Source organism: Macaca thibetana, chromosome 1 (genome assembly GCF_024542745.1).
Source record: "Macaca thibetana thibetana isolate TM-01 chromosome 1, ASM2454274v1, whole genome shotgun sequence".
Classification (NCBI taxonomy): domain Eukaryota; kingdom Metazoa; phylum Chordata; class Mammalia; order Primates; family Cercopithecidae; genus Macaca; species Macaca thibetana.
In genome coordinates, this window is record NC_065578.1 from 172,105,880 (window position 1) to 172,114,739 (window position 8,860).

The 8,860-nt window shown below is 36.0% G+C and overlaps 1 pseudogene; it reads left to right on the forward strand.

Moving 5' to 3' along the window:
- Window positions 1–7,643: 7,643 nt before the first annotated feature.
- LOC126959801 (heterogeneous nuclear ribonucleoprotein A1-like) lies at window positions 7,644–8,588 on the forward strand (annotated as a pseudogene).
- Window positions 8,589–8,860: the final 272 nt, after the last annotated feature.

Consider the following 8,860-nt stretch of genomic DNA (forward strand, 5'->3'; position numbering starts at 1 on the left):
AATAGCAAATGCTGTGACTTGGGGTTCTTTTTAGACCTAGGAGTCAAAGCACTGTAATTCAATGGCATAAGGACTTTGAAAGCACATACAAAATGTTACACAGATGCAATAAATTTAATTCCAAAAAAAAACTCAGTTGTTTTCTAAGCAAACCAACACTTAATAATAATGACATAGGAATTATTTTGATAAAACAAAATTTGTTAGGCCAGTTACCAAAAGGCAAAAGAAAAGAGCTTCTGCAGTGTGACTGCTATTCCCTATGGGGAGTACATTTAGATAACCTGCAAGTCAGATCTACTGAAAGCGGTACTTGAATTAGACATAGGAGGTGTGTCCTGGGTCATATGTGAAAATTTTGGGATTCACAGAGAAAGATTTGAAGCCAAAAGCACAGAATATTTTGTTGAAAGAGAGCACTTCCTGTAGACTTTTTTTTAAAAAATTTATTTATTATTATTATACTTTAAGTTGTAGTGTACATGTGCATAACGTGCAGGTTTGTTACATATGTATACTTGTGCAATGTTGGTGTGCTGCACCCATCAACTCATCATTTACATCAGGTATAACTCCCAATGCAATCCCTCCCCCCTCCCTCCTGTAGACTTTTAACATAAAACATTTTTAGCATCAGCCACAACAAACAGAACCTGAGGAAAGAAAGGAAAAACAAAACAAAACAAAAAAATATAAAGAAGCTGAGAATGAGACAGGATAAAAGTTGAACTTTGTATAGCATATATTATATTTTTTAAATTTTATTAAGAGTAAAACAATACCTTAAAAAATCTTATTGTTTTTAGCATAGAAGTGGGTTTTTTATATCAAAACCCAATCTCTAGAAAGACCATTATAAAAATAATTTTCCTTTAATTATAGACAACTAGATCATAGAAAAGTTTTTGTTGTTGTTGTTGTTTAATATAAATCCTCTTATTATGTCTCTCACAGACCATACATGACATGCTTGGACATGGTTTGTCCTGAATATCCCTCTTTCTTAGACAATCATTTTATTCTAGGGCAAAATTTTACCATACAAGTTTTTCTCATATCAAATTATTTTTCTTTAAGCTTTCTTATCAAAAATTCCCCCATATTTCTATAACTTTCTTTACATCTTTCTTATTTCTTATTTCCTCATTCCTTTTACCTTGTTTTATACATAATCTTTAAATGAGCTTTGAATTAGACAAATTTATTCACCTTTTAGCATCAACACACAGTTTTTTTAAAGAAAAAAATGCTTTTCTACTATATATAATTTTAATTGGAAAATACCCATTTAAAAAAATCTATTATTTAATTTAACTTTAGGTTCTAAATTATGACAAATTGTTCTACAAGTATTTATCCCATAACATTTTCCTAATGTTATTTTACTAGCTCACCTAAATTATTTATGAAAACTGAGATAGTCATCATTTAAAGTTATTTGCCTGTCAGCCATTTTATAGTCTGTGAATTTCAGGTGTTTACATAAGAAACTTCAGAGTCAATATATGGCTATTGTACTAAATAATTAAAGATTGGGCTGCTTTCACTAAACCAATATTAATGTCTTATTTATAAAAAATTATACAAGCAAAGATCATTCTGTTTTGGGCTGAGTTTATAGTTTAATAACCCTTATGTCAAATTTTGACACCTTATAGTATTTGACAAGAATAAGTATGACATCTCTTGATCAATAAATACAAACAAAAATGTGTACTGACATTTCTTAACACATTTGTAATATTACTTTACAAATAATTTTAAAGCTGACTTATTAAAGATTTTGCTTAAGTTACATGAACTTGAAAAGCATTTGGATTACTATTTAGTTTTTGAGTATTCTTTAAATTTAAGGCAAATTTTGTACCTAGTGGCCAAAACTGTGTAACAGAATATATGTACATATACATAAACACACACACACACACACTCACGCAAACAAAGATCCTATAGCTTTTACTTCAGAACCCTAGCCATAAGATATTAATACAAACTCATTGGCTCGCAAAAACTATAGCAAAATTCATGATTGGATGCAAACAGTGGAATTTTTTTTTTTTTTTTTTTTTTTTTTTTTTGAGACAGAGTCTCGCTCTGTCGCCCGGGCTGGAGTGCAGGGACCGGATCTCAGCTCACTGCAAGCTCTGCCTCCCGGGTTCACGCCATTCTCCTGCCTCAGCCTCCGGAGTAGCTGGGACTACAGGCGCCGCCACCACGCCCAGCTAATTTTTTTGTATTTTTAGTAGAGACGGGGTTTCACCGTGTTAGCCAGGATGGTCTCGATCTCCTGACCTCGTGATCCGCCCGTCTCGGCCTCCCAAAGTGCTGGGATTACAGGCTTGAGCCACCGCGCCCGGCCCAAACAGTGGATTTTTATTTCAGTAGAGAAGTAACAGCTGGCTTAAAACAGGCAGAAAAGAAAGCAGAGTGATGGAGAACTCAGGAACTTTATAGGTGCAGGTCGAACTTCAGGCTCTGAATTTTTCTTAATGCAATTTACCTGTCAATTTAAAATGTGCACAAGAACATACCTAATGTGTAGCCACCTGGAGTACTGAAAAATCTGGTGTGCCCTTCCATTTACACAAGCACCTGCAAGTAGGGGCACTATAAAACCAAATAGGGTGCCTGAGAGGGGTCATTCGTCTTGTCTTTCATTATTCATAGATGATTTGTTTTTCACATTTCTTTTTCTTAAAAGGAGGAACTGAGCTGTGGCCAAGGCTTTTAGTGGAGTGAGTCGTGTGTGCTGATTGTGTGTGGGACTTCATAGTGTGTCACCACTGATTCATTTCCACCTTCTTACTTGCCTCAGTTTCTCTCTCCATTGGTCTAGCACCTCCAGGAGGGCTCAAAGTGTGGAGTGGTCAGCTTCTATATGCACTTCCTGGATAAGCCTTTTAAAACTAACTTTGTTGGGAATTCTCTGTAGGGCCACTGCACATTGTGAGGGGCAGGAGAAGTCAACCCCCCAGACACTACCACTTGGCCCCTAGTTACCCAGGGGGGCCTTTCAGCTGGGAGGAGCAAAATGCTCTTTTTCTTCAGAGCTGAGAAAACTCAGTCTTTCATTTGTTTATGAAAATGGCAGTTCGGTTCCTCATGAATATGAGCAGACAAACCAATTGAAATTTATTTCGGGAGGCAAGGCAATGGAGAATACTCTTAGAATGTACCTCTGAATTAGAATCCTAAACAACAACGTCCTAGAAGGAGAAAAAAAAAAACCGCCAAGACCATTTCCTGAAAACTATCCTCAGCCATTTTTAACTTTGTAGTTCTCATTCACCGTTACACACACCATGGTAAATCCTCTCGTAGTACAAGGTAATCTCTGGTATCCCCCAAAGCCAAAGGGGTCAGGTAATACAAATACTGGAGAGAATAGTTTTAGACCTAAAAAGAATCTGCCCATAACTCTTGAGAATCCAACAAGAAAACAGAACACCCCCAAAAGGGGTGAGTGGTGACTTTGTTTTATTTACAGCGTTCAAGTCATTAGAAGCCTTCTCTAGATTTTCTTGGAACCAAAAATGGCGCAGGGAGAAGGAGGAATAAGGGGAAAGAAAAGTAAGTGAAAGAACAATTGTATTTTTAAGACAGGAAGCAAAAACAGAAACCAAGTACATGGCTTTGTTTTGTTTTGTTTTGTTTTGTTTTGTGTTTACTCTTTTGCAGCCGTAAGGAATTTTAGCCAATTCAGAGAGGCCTTGTTATCCATAATTTGGAATTCTGATTCAGATTTGACCAAGTCAGGTGGAGTTGGTCAAATCTGATGAAAGACCAGAACAAACAACAAAAATACCCCCACAATATGATTACTGAGTATTACTGAGGAGAAATTAAGACCAGCTGACTGTTAATCGCAACTTTAGCCAAGCCAAAACCCTAATTCAGCCACTTACCTTGGTGTGGGTCTCAGGCTGAAGACTGCTCTCTACCATTGTAGAAGTAGAAAAAAATTCAAACTTGCCTTCCGTGTTGGAAGCTAGCTCAAACTCCAGAAAGGAGTTACTGCCTTCCATCATTATGGAAGCAGGAAAACTTGCCCTCCTTATTGGAAGAAAGTAAACCTCCAGAAAAGAGTTGTACGTTAAAATAAACTTTGGATCTCAACCAGATTTTGGGAGATCAGGGATTCTCTGGAGGGAGGGAAGCTCATAGACCTCAGCAAATTATCCCATTGGTTTGAGCCATAAAGAAAGCTTAAGCTGGTACCAAGCACCAATAAGAGATTTGTGAAAGGTCAGAGCCGCCTCCACCTCTACTCAGACTCCGTTGCATTGGTTGCCAAATTGTGAACCCCAAATATCTGACACACCTCTCAGTCAATCTAAAACATTTATTTTGCCAAGGTTAAGGATGCACCTGTGACACAACCTCAGGAGGTCCTGATGACAGAAGCCCAAGGTGGTCAGGGTACAGCTTGCTGTTACACATTTTAGGGAGACAGGAGACATCAATGAATATGTGTAAGGTGTACATTGGTTCAGTCCAGTAAGGCAGGACAACTTAAGGTGGGGTTCCAGGTCATAAGTATATAAGAGACAAAAGAATGCATTTTTTTGAGTCCTTCATCAGCCTTCCACTGAACACTGGCTCAGTGTATCTGCATTTTTACATAAACAGTAGGGCAGAAGACGCAATCGAATATGCTTTTGTTTCAGGCGAGCCTCAGAGGATGACTTTGAGTTCTGTCTGTCTTTTCTCCACAAGGAATTTCCTTGTGGGCAAATTGTGAGGGTGGTATGCAGCTTTTCATCTTTGTAGCCATCTTATTTAGAAATAAAATGGGAGGCATGTTTGTCTGTCATAGTTCCCTACTTTGCTTTTCCCTTGGCTTAGTGATTGTGAGCTTCTGAGATTTATTTTCCTTTCACAGTGTATGCATTTACTTATACTTTGTTTTTAAAATCTTTTAGGAATTCTCATCATTTAAAATATTCCCTAGATTTAATATTTACCAGATGCAAAATTTTAGATGAAATGCTCACTTTTCATAAATGAACTGTTTCTTTGGAAAATGTTGGAAATTTACATTTATTAATTTAACACTACATTAAAAACAAAACATGATTTGCTATCAAAGTCTTGAAAAATTTGGTCTCAATGAGAGTTTATTATTATCCAATGAAGATAATTTGCTTATCCCATCCCAAATTCTACACTATCTTTCAAATGTATTCTGATAATTTCCTTTACTATAAGTTACATAAAGTTAGTTTCAGTAATTTTTTAAGTTTTTTTTTTTTACCCTGAAGCAGATCTTAAATTTGTGGGCTATAGATAGGATATATGTAATAACCCTTTAGTCATTTTTAGCTATGCATAACATAAATTGAACCAATAATTATGTATTGAATACATTAACTGACAATTTTTTTCTAAGCTATTACATTTTCAAATATGATGTAATATGTTCTCTAAAATTTATGTATATTTTTGGGTGGTTTGTTGCATGATCTTCAACATCAACACCTCTTTGGCATAGTTATTTTCCTAGTCACTTCTAACTCACTTTCTCCTTGGAAACTGTATCAAAACGTCTTTGTAAAATGCTTCACATCCCCCTTCACCTTTTGCTGATTGGTGACCTTCTCTCCTCAGTTACAGAAAAAGTAAATGCCTCCTAGCACCTGTAACTTCAGTCCACTAACCTATAGCCGCAGAGATCTTCCTAAAGGAAAAACTCATCATGTTTTCATGATGACCTTTCAATTGTGTCTCATTGTGTTTATAGAAAGCTTTTTTGCCTGTGCTATAGATTGTGCTATGGATGGGATTATGCAATACTTCTTCCAACTACCTTCTTCCTTTCTTAATTGTATTACAAAGACTGAATCATTAAACATTAAGAATCCTATGTCCTTTGCAGCTATATATCAACATAATATTGGACATGCAAATTATTGGAGAAGAATAAGACTTTTTCTTCCCCAAAATGATATAGATACTTAAGTAGAGGAGGTTGTTCTCAGCATAACTCCTAATGATACAAGTCAAAATATTATATTTATAACATTAATACATATTAGACACAAGGGATTAAACTTTCTCTAGCACTCTGTTAATGTATGTATATGCCATATCTCCCTAGTATTAGAAAAATCATAGAAGGTAAAATTCTTGTTTCAGTTTTATACATCCAAAACATGTATTTGAAAAGAAGTTTAGTTCCTGGCCCAAGTGCACATATCTAATAAGTAACAGACTTGGACACATACTAAGAACAATATGAGCCCCAAATCCACTTACTTGGATACTATCAAGCTTCACTATGCTTTACAAGTCCCTTTATTAATAGCCCACCTCTAACCTACTCAGTTTTCATCTCACTGCAGTTTCTATTACTTTTTCTATTTTAAAGTAATAAGGCACATCTCTCTATCACTTTAAGACACTTTACTCTTTGTTTTATTTGGGCTTTGACTGATAATCTCTGTTCTTCCTCACCTCTTTCATTTCTATCTTGTGAATGTCCTGCTGTGTTTCAAATGGCCTTACCACTTAGTTTTTATAATGGTGTTTATTTTTTATCATAATAAAAATATCATGGTGTTTATTATTATCGTGGTGCTTATTGTTAAAAATGTATTTTATGTCAAAGAATAAGAGGCTGTCTCTTGACACTCAATGTGTGCTCTGTCTCATGTGTATGTTTCTATGAAAACACCTAGCCCACATGAACAGAGGATGATAGGCTGACTCACAGGAAAGGAAAGTGAGCCTGTAGACTTGGGATTTAATCTCCAACTAAGATAGTAACAATGTTTCAGTTTATTTTTTATGTAGAAATTAAATATATTGCACAAAAACTCTGTTTACTTTCCAAAATAATGCATTGATGGCACCATTTAATTGAAACATAATAATAAAAGAACTACTTTAACATTCACAATTATCACACTGTATGAGAGATAAAATACATTTTACTACACTGATATTCAAAGCAAGCAAATGGGATGAATCATGAGTGAATGTCTTCCTCAAAAATAATTGTACATGCACATATGTATGTATTGTGCATGTGTGTATTAGTGTGTGTACATAGCATTATATGTAACAGTTTTGCAAAACTTGAACTGCTTAAAATGTTAAATGAATTTTTAATATTTGTATGTTTCAGAACTATTGACAATACAAAAAATGTGTTATGATCCCTTATAGAACCAAACAGAAAGTCTAAATAAAATGGATTGATGGCAACTTTAAAAAACTAAACTTTGTTTTTAAATTAAAAAGTTCAGTTACAGATTTCTTACACATTTTCATTTAAACATCAATTAACATAAAACAAATTTGTTTTATATTCCCCAGGGACTCAAAGTTAAATTGGATTTTACTATCCAAATAAGTAAAAGAAATTGGTAAAAGTAAAAATTAATAAAGTTTTTGACGTGCAGAAATTGATTTATATATTAAGCAAAAGATTTAAAATTAAATGGGTCATAGAAAAGTGTTTTTATACAAAGGGATAGAATATTCTGACAGATGGTAAAATCATGCTAATAACAAAATTATGTTTTTAGTTGGCTTAAAATACTTTACATTTTTACGAAGTTTAATAATTTTACAAAATCACACTTTCTGCCCGTGGATGGCGCCCAGGAAGCATTGTTAAAGTCTCTCTTCTCACTGCAGTCATGCCTAAGTCAGAGTTTCATAAAGAGCCTGAACAGCTGAGAAAGCTCTTCATTGAAGGGTTGAGCTTTGAAACAACCGATGGGAGTCAGAGGAGCCATTTTGAGCAATGGGGAAAGTTCACAGACTGTGTGATAATGAGAGAACCAAACACCAAGCACTTCAGAGGCTTTGGGTTTGTCACAAATGCCACTGTGGATCAGGTGGATGCCTCCAGGAATGCAAGGTCACACAAGGTGGATAGAAGAGTTGTGGAACCAAAAGGAGCTGTCTCAAGAGAAGATTCTCAAAGACCAGGTGCCCACTGAAATGTGACAAAAATATTTGTTGGTGGCATTAAAGAAGACACTGAAAAACATCACCTAAGAGATTACTTTGAAGTGACTGAAATCATGACTGACTAAGGCCATGGCAGGGAAATAGGCTTTGCCTTTGTAAACTTTGATGACCATGACTCCGTGGATAAGACTGTCATTCAGAAATACTATACTGAGAATGGCCACAACTGTGAAGTTAAGAAAGCTCCATCAAAGCAAGAGATGGCTAGTACCTCATCCAGCCAAAGAGGTTGAAGTGCTTCTGGAAACTTTGGTGGTGGTTGTGAAGGTGGTTTCAGTGGGAATGACAACTTTGTTCATGGAGGAAACTTCAGCGGTAGTGGTGGCTTTGGTGGCAACTGTGGTGGTGGTGGATATGGTGGCAGTGAGGGTGGCTATAATGGATTTGGTAATAATGGGAGCAATTTTGGACGTGGTGGAAGTTACAATGATTTTGCCAATTACAACAATCAGTCTTCAAATTTTGGACCCATGGAAGGAGGAAACTTTGGAGGCAGAAGCTCTGGCCCCTATGGTGGTGGAGACCAACACGTTGCCAAACCACAAAATCAAGGTGGCTCTGGCGGTTTCAATAGTGGTAGTAGCTATGGCTGTGGAAGAAGATTTTAATTAGAAAACAAAGCTTAGCAGGAGAGGAGAGCCAGAGAAGTGACAGGGAAGCTACAGGTTACAAAAGGTTCGTAAACTCAGCCAAGCACAGTGGTGGCAGGTCCAAAGAAGACAGTTTTAGGCAAAAAACTCGAGGACTGTATTTGTGACTAGTTGTATAACAGGTTATTTTAGCTTCCTTTCTGTGGAAAATATAAAACATTCCAACAAAGGGTTTTACTGTAGGTTGGTTTGTTTGTTTCTTTGTTTGCACCCACACTGTTGATTGCTAA